Source organism: Pristiophorus japonicus, unplaced genomic scaffold (genome assembly GCF_044704955.1).
Source record: "Pristiophorus japonicus isolate sPriJap1 unplaced genomic scaffold, sPriJap1.hap1 HAP1_SCAFFOLD_75, whole genome shotgun sequence".
Classification (NCBI taxonomy): Eukaryota; Metazoa; Chordata; class Chondrichthyes; family Pristiophoridae; genus Pristiophorus; species Pristiophorus japonicus.
In genome coordinates this window covers 2,337,126-2,346,656 of record NW_027254666.1, presented here as the reverse complement: position 1 = coordinate 2,346,656, position 9,531 = coordinate 2,337,126, and the positions used below count along the sequence as shown (strand labels likewise).

Genomic DNA, 9,531 nt, shown 5'->3' with positions numbered 1-9,531 from the left:
TGGTCCATGGTGTCCAGGGCCGCGCCGTGGATCTTGATGACTGGGGTGTAGTGCTGTGCGGTGAGGACAGGCTGGTGGAGGACCTTTGTCTTACGGATGTTTAGCGTAAGGCCCATGCTTTCATACGCCTCAATAAATACGTCGACTATGTCCTGGAATTCAGCCTCTGTATGTGAGCGGACGCAGGCGTTGGTGAGGCCTCACCTGGAATATTGTGTACAGTTTTGGTCTCCTAATCTGAGGAAAGACATTCTTGCTATTGAGGGAGTGCAGCGAAGGTTCACCAGACTGATTCCCGGGAGGGCAGGACTGACATGTAAAGAAAGACTGGATCAACTAGACTTTTCTTCACTGGAATTTAGAAGAATGAGAAGGGTTCGCAGAGAAACATATACAGGTCTGATGGGATTAGACAGGTTAGAGGCAGGAAGTATGTTCCCGATGTTGGGGAAGTCCAGAACCAGGGGTCACAGTCTCAGGACAAGGGGTATGCCATTTAGGACCGAGATGAGGAGAAACTTCTTCACTCAGAGAATTCTTAACCTGTGGAATTCTCTACCACAGAAAGCTGTTGAGGCCAGTTCTTTAGATATATTCAAAAGGGAGTTAAATGTGGCCATTACGGCTAAAGGTATCAAGGGTATGGAGAGAAAGCAGGAAAGGGCTACTGAGGTGAATGATCAATCATGATCACATTGAATGGTGGTGCAGGCTCGAAGGGCCGAATGGCCTACTCCTGCACCTGTTTTCTATGTTTTTATGTTTCTATGTTTCTATGCAAAGCACAGAAAAAAATGATTGAATTATCGACTCTGCCTCAGTTAGCATTTATTTCATTGTGCAAAAGAAGGTGACGGGTTAATTAATGATGCAATCCCGTGAAAGCAACACAAACGTTGAACAAAAAACATTCGGTGACTGGCAGGTGAGCGCTGCTTCTGACACCCGGTGGGAATGGGCGGGGATTTTAAAGCCCCTTGTATTGTGAAACCTTCATATAGTCAAACATTTCCGATGTGCTGTATCGACCTCGTGGCGCAACGGTAGCGCGTCTGATCCCAGATCACGTCGAGGTCACTGTTCTTCAGGATAATTCGGGAATTAATATTTTCTTTGCTGTTTGGCAATAACCAGAGCCTTGCTCCAAGGTCTGTCTCACTGTTTCCCCGGTGTCAGGCAGAGATACGCCTGCTGCCCTCATTTATTTCATGTGACAGGACACAAAGGTTCTAAATAAATCTGCAGTTGGCCACATATAGGCAAAAATAGTCAGGATGGCCGAGCGGTCCGAGGTTCTGTGTTTAGGTCGCAGTCCCGTCTGGAGGTATGGGTTCACATCACACTTCTGACACTTCCTGTTTTTAATCATTAAGCGAAACTCATTGTTTGACACCACGACCAACTCCTTAAAAGTGGGATTTTGCAGTCCACCTGCTCGCTTAACACTTCCGTCTGACCTGGTGCTGAAAGTGGAGATGTTTCCGCAGTGTAACCGTTAACACGTTCGCCTCACACGTGAAAGCTCACCAGGCGGGATTATTTTCTGGAGCTTTCTCCTCATGCATGCTCAGGGGCGAGTTTGTTCTCCTGTGAAATGTCATAAGATCATAAGCATGTAAGGATTAGGGGCCGGAGTAGGCCATTCCTCACCTCGAGCCTGGTCCACCATTCAAGAAGATCCTGGCAGTTCCTTGACAGCAAGTTTAAACATCTGGGGCGGAGCTGTAATCAACGACAAAAAGGTGCATTTTGCAGAAGCCCAGCTAACTCAGTCAGTGGATCATGAGATACTAAATCTCAGGGTCAGAGGTGCAAGCCCATGTTGGGTGATTATTTTTCATAGAATTATATAATCAGAAGTTTACAGCACGGAAGGAGGCCATTTCGGCCCATCGTGACCGTGCCGGCCAATAACAGGCTCTCCAGCCTAATCCCACTTTCCAGCTCTCGGTCCATAACCCTGCAGGTTACGGCACTTCAGGTGCACATCCAAGCACTTTTTAAATGTGGTGAGCGTTTCTGCCTCTCCCACCCTTTCAGGCAGTGAGTTCCAGACACACACAACACTCTGCGTGAAGTATTTTCCCCTCAAATCCCCCCTGCACCTTCTACCAATGACTTAAAAGTTATGCCCCATGGTTGTGGACCCCTCTGCTAAGGGAAATGGGCCCATTCTGTCCACTATATCAAGGCCCCTCATAATTGTATACACTTCAATGATGCCTCCCCTCAGCCCACTTTGTTCCAAGAAAAACAAACCCAGCCTATCCAATCTGTCCTCATAGCTAAGATTCTCCACTCCCAATAACATCCTCGAAATCTCCTCTGTAAGTCTCCAGTGCAATCACAGTCTTCTTCCTGTAAAGTGGTGACGAGAACTGCGCGCAGTACTCCAGCTGTGGCCTAACCAGTGTTTTATATTCAAGCATAATCCACCTGCTCTCTTATTCTATGCCTCGGCTAATAAAGGCCAGCATTCTGTATGTCTTCTTAACCAGCTAATCCACCTTGCCTGCTACCTTAAGGGATCTGTGGACATGCACTCCCAGGTCGCTTTTTTCGTCTACAATTCTCAATGTCCTACCATTTAATTTTTAATCTCTTTCTATTGTGTCTGTAAGCACTCAAGTAATGACTCCATGGGCAAGGTATTGTACTTGAACTGTGGTGACCTTAGTCCATTTATTGCAGTTCCTGAGTGAGGGTACAGTATGGTGAGCTCCGTTTTATATCTGGTTACCTGTCGTGTACCGGTGATCCCGAGGTCTCCACCAGTTGCACCCTCTGGTGGTACAGGCATCGTATATACAGTGTGAAGGTACATCCAGTAGTCTTATGTAACTGTACATTGAGTGTACAGGGAGTATACTTATATTATACAGACACAACATCACTCTCCCCTAAATCTTGTGCCACTGGCCTTTTCATTGTGTGCTCTGGCCCGAGACTTGAGTGCCCAAAGTCCTTGCACCTTGTCTATGCTTTGGCTTGGTTCTCTCCCTGTGGACCCCCAAGTCATTATTGCCACGACATTGGGAAATGTTCAGCAGTGGATTGTTGGAGGTTGCAGTGGGGGTTGAGTGGGTTCTGGGTGTGATCAATGGCTACATACATCTATTCCCCCCCCACCGCCCCCCCACCATACATAGGCCATGTGTGTGGCTCAACACCTGCACGTGCAGACCTGTACAGACAGAAAGAACAAAAAAACGTCGGATTAGTTATATCACTGTTTCGGATCTGCAGTAGTGGAACAAGTACATTTTACAGGTAAGGTAGATACGTGGTGTCACAGTCTTGCCCCTGGGTTGTGTCGGTGCAGGTGGGTGAGGACACTAGTTCCAGAGTAACCAGACTGTGTCCAGGTTGTCTGATGGCGGCGCTGTGTCCCCTGCCAGCTGGGTGGGCTCAGATCGCTCACCTGGCTGAGTCTCAGAGCCTTTGCCGTTGCCTAGTGATGGGCAGAGCCACAGGAGTGTGTGGCCTCCCTGTCCTCCTTTGAAGGCTGCAGTGTCTCCCTGCTGATCTTCAGCGATAGTGGGAGCCTGGTCATCCCAGGTCCCGTTGGGAGTGCAGGAGGGTGCTATCCGCTTGCTCCCAGTACGGGCCCTGGTGGCCAGAGAGGTAGAGCCGATCGGGGGCAGGGTACCGGTCGTGGTGCCTTTGCCGTCCGCTGATGACTGGCCATGCAGCTGGTATGCTCCCTCTGTGTGTGGCCACACTTCCTGGGGTATCACATTGGGCCCGGAAGGGCAGGCTACATGGTCGCGGGACCTGGGTGCTGACGGGAGGTTGCCTTTGGTTTTGTCAGCATGCTTGTAAATCCCAGCATCGCACGTCATCACTTCGTTTACTGTCATAATACTTTGGTTCTGAGCGCAATTGCCCGACTTATCATGATTAGTTACATTTACAAACGTGACATTTTCAGTTACATCTTTTACATTTGTATCACCATCATCGCTGTATAAAGAGTGGAACTGTCCCTTTAATTGTGATGAGTTGCCAGTCTCCTTCAAGAGGGTCTTTCAATCTTTACCCCAATCCGGTTCACCGCTCGGCATCACGTGTTGCTCCCTTGTGGTCTGGCTGCCGCCATTTTGATTTCAGGCCCTTCACCTCGTGGTTCGGACGCCATCATCTTTCTCTCCATGAAGTAGGCTGCGGTGATCCTTTTCTCCCCAGGTTCTGCCACGGAAGCCACGAAGTTACCTTCTGCGTGAATTTTCTTCTCTGGAGTCCTGCCACTGGAGCCTGGAAGGTGAGGTCTGGTTGTTTGGGCTGGATCATCTCGCCGTTGGGTTGAGCGGTCTGTGTCATCGCTGCACAGTCGAGTTGGGCGGTTGGTTTTTCAGGGTTGTGCTGGATCCAACTTCGGGGCCATGAGGGTTGTCGATCGCTGGAGGTTGGAGCTATTCCCAACTCCAAGTAATCTTTTTCATCCATCTTCTTCCTAATAGCTTTGGACCATCCCCAGCAACGATCCACAAATGTAATCTGTGCATCTCGCCGCCATGGGACACCTGGACATCCACGCTGCCAACGACTGGGATATATCGTTTGTGTAGGTCAGCAGTTTCACTTCGATCGGAATCATTTTAGGTCGTTCAATTGGATTGTCCCAGAGTTTCTCAAAGGCCGCCTGATTCATCAACGACTGGCTCGCCCCTGTGTCCACCTCCATCGTGACTGGAACATAGTTGACTTCAACTTCCATTTTCACTGGGGAACTCTCGGTGGTGCAGGTAAACACTCCGTACACCTCATCGTCGCTGGACTGCGGATGATCAGCCAACTCTTCATCGACTCGGTGAGTATGATTTCTCTTGCATATTTGCTGGAGGTGGCCCTTCATGTATCGGCCTTTGCAAGTATAGTCTTTATAGCGGCACTGGTGGGCCCTGTGATTTCCTCCACAGCACCAGCATGGGGTTGGCCGGTTGGCCCCATGCGGCGGACTCAGGATTCTGGGACTCGGGGTTCTGTTCTCTCTTCCCTGAGAGAGACTGCTAGCAGCAGCCCTGCCTCTAAAAGGCACCTTTCAGTTCACAGTACTTGCTGGGTTAGAGTCCTGGGGGTGAGACATCCACTTGGAATTGCAGGCCGAGATCATGAATGCCTGGCTCACGTTAATTGCCTTCTGAAGGGTGACCGTGGTGTCCGCAGAGAGCAGCCTGTTTAGAAGGCCCTCGTGGCCGATTCCAATAACAAAGATGTCCCTTAGTGCTTCGGTGAGGTGATCGCTAAAATCACATGGTGCAGCCAATCGTCTCAGGTCTGCAGCATATTTTGCGATTTCTTGGCCTTCGGCACCACCGGTGGGTACAGAACCGGTGTCCAGCTGTGAGAATGCTCCTTATAGGTTTGAGCTGTTACTGTACCAGCGTTACAAGCTCCAGATATGTTATTGTCTTCTCTGGGACTAGCAGGTCCCTGACAAGGCCACAGATGGTGGACCCACAACTGCTGAGCAGGATAGCTCTGCACTTATCAGCCAGTTAGGTCGGGTCGTCTCCCCCCACATCATTCGCAATAAAGAAGTGTTCGAGCCTTTCCACAAAGGCCTCCCAATCTTCCCCATTGGCGAATTGTTCAAACGTGCCAAGGTTAGCCATTGTCACATGGAAATTCGTATTCTCGTCACCAGTTATTGTGTTTGTAAGCATTCTAGTAATGACTCCACGAGGTAAGGTATTGTACTTGAACTGTGGTGACCTTAGTCAATTTATTGCAGCTCCTGAGTGAGGGTACAGTACTGTGAGCTCCCTTTTATACCTGGTTACCTGTCGTGTACAGGTGACCCCGAGGTCTCCACCAGTTGCACGCTCTGGTGGTACAAGCACAGTGCGTACAGTGTGAAGATACATCCAGTGGTCTTATGTAACTGTACATTGAGTGTACAGGGTGTGTACTTATTTTATACATACACAATAAAGATCATCGGTTAATTGATGGTGTTTTCCCGTGAAAGCAGGATAAAATTTATCAATGATTTAATTTCTGCATTTAGAAAGACATGGGTTAATCACGGATAATCAGCATGGATTTGTTCAGGGAAGGTCTTTTCTGACTCATTTGATTGAATTTTTTGAGGAGGTAACCAAGTGGATCGATGAGAGCAGTGCGTATGATGTACTGTATAAGGATTTTTGCAAAGCTTTCGCCAAGTTCCCACATGGAAGACTGGTCACGAAAGTAAAAGCCCATGGGATCCAGGGCAATGTGGCAAGTTGGATCCAAAGTTGGCTCAGAGGCAGGAAGCAAAGGGTAATTTTTAATGGGAGTGTTTGGGACTGGAAGGATGGTTCCAGTGGGGTTCCACAGGGCTCAGTGCTCGGTCCCTGGCTTTTAGTGGCAACATCAATGATCTAAACTTAAATATAGGAGGTATGATTAAACGTTTTCAGGTGATACTAATTTAATCTAGAGTAGTGTGAGGCTGTGCATTTGGGGAGGGCAAACAAGGAAAGAAACACACATTAAATGGTCCGACATTGAGAAGTGTGGAAGAACAAATAGACCTTGGAGTGCATGTCCCCAGATCCCTGAAGGTAGCAGGCCAGTTGGATAAGGTGGGTAAGAAGGCGCATGGAATGCTTACCTTTATTGGCTGAGGCATGGGATAGAAGAGCGGGTTGGTTATGCTTGAAATGTATAAAACACTGGATCGGCCACAGCTGGAGTATTGCATGTAGTTCTGGTCACCGTATTACAGGAATTATGTGATTGTACGAGAGGGTACAGAGGAGATTCACGAGGATGTTGCCAGGCGTAGAGAATCTTAGCTGTGAGGACAGATTGGATCGGCTGGGTTTGTTTTCATTGGAACAGAGGAGGCTGAGGGGAGACAACATTGAGATGTATAAAATTATGAGGGGCCTAGATATAGTGGATAGCAGAGGGGTCAACAATCAGGGGGCATCTATTTAAAGTAATTGGTAGAAGGTTTAAAGAGGATTTGAAGGTAAAATTCTTCATGCAGAGGTTTGTGCGGGTCAGGAACTCACTGCCTGAAAGAATGGCGGAGGCAGATACCACATGTAAAAAGTATTTGGATGTGCACCTGAAGTGCCGTAACCTGCTGGGTTGTGGACCCAGAGCTGGAAAGTGGGATGAAGCTGGATCGCCTCTTATTGGCCGGGGCGGAAGTGATGGGACGAAATGGCCTCTTTCTGTGCTGCAAACTTCCATCATTCTATAATTCTATGAAAAATGTAAATGTCCAATGTGGGTGTCGAAACCACGACCCTGAGATTAAAAGTCTTATATTCCACCGACTGAGCTCGCCAGGCTTCTGCCAAATATACCGTTTTCTCACTGACTGCAGACAGGCGCCTGTTGACTCCACCCCAGATGTTTAAACTTGCTGTCGAGGAACTGCCATTTCGTTCATGGAAAACGATAACAATTATTAACATGGACCATGGTCCTCCATCCAGTCCACGAGAAATAAATTACGTTATTGTGTTTAAAGGAACTGGTGGAAATTGTCTGACCTATCGTTATGGCTTTGCTCAGATTCTGAGTTTCAACAGTCAACAGTTTGCGAAGGATTACCTCATGGCCAATGCCAAGCACAAAAATCTCTCAGCATTTGTTCTAGGAATCCCTCATATTCGCAATGTCCTGCGAGGCGCCTTAATTCGACGACATAGCTCGTCACTTCCTGGCCCTCCGATCATTGGCACGTGTAGAACCGATACCTCGCCATCAGAACTCTTTCTTTAGGATTTAGATGCTCGCGGACCAGCATACACAATTCTTCATCAGATTTAGTTGTTCGTATCACCAGAGCTAGAAGATTCTTCATGAGGCCATCGGCTGCTGCCCCACAGACGGTAAGGAGGATCGCCCTTCATTTGACAGCGTTCACGTGCCCTTCCAGCTCGTTGGCCACGAAGTATTGGTCGAGTCTCTCCACAAAGGCTTCGCAATCGTCCACTTCCGAGAACTTCACCAGGATATAAACTGTTCCCAGCATTTTTTCGTGGTTGTTCATTGTCATGTCGCCAATTGATACGCTCATAATAAAGGATGAAACTGAGTACTGTGAACAATGAGTCAGTGTGACATGAGCTCCTTTAATAAGACTCCAGAGTGCAGTCACTTCATGGGTGGCCTGCTTGTATACCATGCTCCCAAGGGACACTGGGATCTCTTGGGACAATGACAGGTCGGCCCTCTGGTGGTGGTGTGTACAGGTTGTCAAGGGTTAAATACATAACACAAGGTGTGTACAGAAATCAACCATCAAAAGCCCTGTCGTTAACCACAGGGGTTTCCTGCAATTTTCTGATCGCAAAGCGCTTTCAGTCCTTGTCCTTAAAATTACAGACGTGGAAATTGGGGAGTTTAATGACTTTGAAAGGAGAACATTGTTGTTTGTGGTGCAGTTCTGGTCAGAGAAATGTTTGTGAAAGGAACTTTTTGCAGAGAGAGGGATTGAGCATTTCAGCTTGTTGCTGAACACTTCTCTCTGGGCACTGAGCTCAGCAGCAGTTTCTGTCGTGTCGTGGTTATCACATTTCCCTCACACGTGAAATGTTCCCGGTTCAAGCCTGGGTAGAAACATTATTTCTAAAGCAAAAACTTGTCTGCAATAAAATTGAATAAAAGCTGTTTTGGATACATTGTTGCATGAGCAATGCACATTTAAAACCAGTATTCTGAAATACAGATTGTGTAAAATCAATCGGGGATAAAACTTCTTCAAGGATTAAAGTTTCATGAATTATTAAAGTTCAGTTCTTGAAGTTTTGACTGTCCCTGTCAGCATTTCATTCATTCTGTGAAACAACACAATCGGTTTACACCAGCAGATCGAAGCTGCACTTGAAACCACAAACAACTCATTAATTATTCGCTTTTCCCCAGTTCCAGAGCTCAGAGAGTTATTGTCCATCCCAGGGATGAAAGCTACCTCAGACCCGGGCCAAAGCTCCCCGTGCACCGAGCACAGACTCAGGAAAACCCCGGGGGAGAGGATATCCCGGTCACTGGGCCTTCCAGCAACACTGAACAAGCACCCGGTCTGAAACTTTCCAGAGTAATAACTTGTATCTGGAACATCTAACAGTAAGGACGGCCGAGCGGTCTGAGGCGCTGCTTTCATTATTTGATTAAATTATCAACTCTCCCTCAGTTCACATTTTTATCATTGTGCAAAAGAAGATCATGGGTTCATTAATGACATTTACCCACGAAAGCAATATAAAAGTTGAATGAAAAGTAATCGCCCAACGTGGGGCTCGAACCCACGACCCTGAGATTAAGAGTCTCATGCTCTACCGACTGAGCTAGCCGGGCTTCTCAACAGCTACCCTGTCAATCCCCTTCAGAATATTGTCCGTTTCAATGAGATCACCTCTCATTCTTCGAAACTCCACAGTGTATTGGCATATTCTGCACAATCTCTCACCATAGGACAGTCCTCTCATCCCAGGAATCAATCTGGTGAACCACCGTTGTACCACCTCCAAGGCAAGTGTATCCTTCCTCAGATAATGAGACCAAAACTGTGCGCAGTGCTCC

General features: G+C 47.7%; 1 non-coding gene across 1 annotated transcript; it reads right to left on the bottom strand.

Moving 5' to 3' along the window:
- Positions 1 to 9,233: 9,233 nt before the first annotated feature.
- Positions 9,234 to 9,306, bottom strand: trnak-cuu (transfer RNA lysine (anticodon CUU)). The gene has a single exon. It is a non-coding gene; the product is annotated as a tRNA-Lys (tRNA).
- Between the last annotated feature and the right edge of the window lie 225 nt (positions 9,307 to 9,531).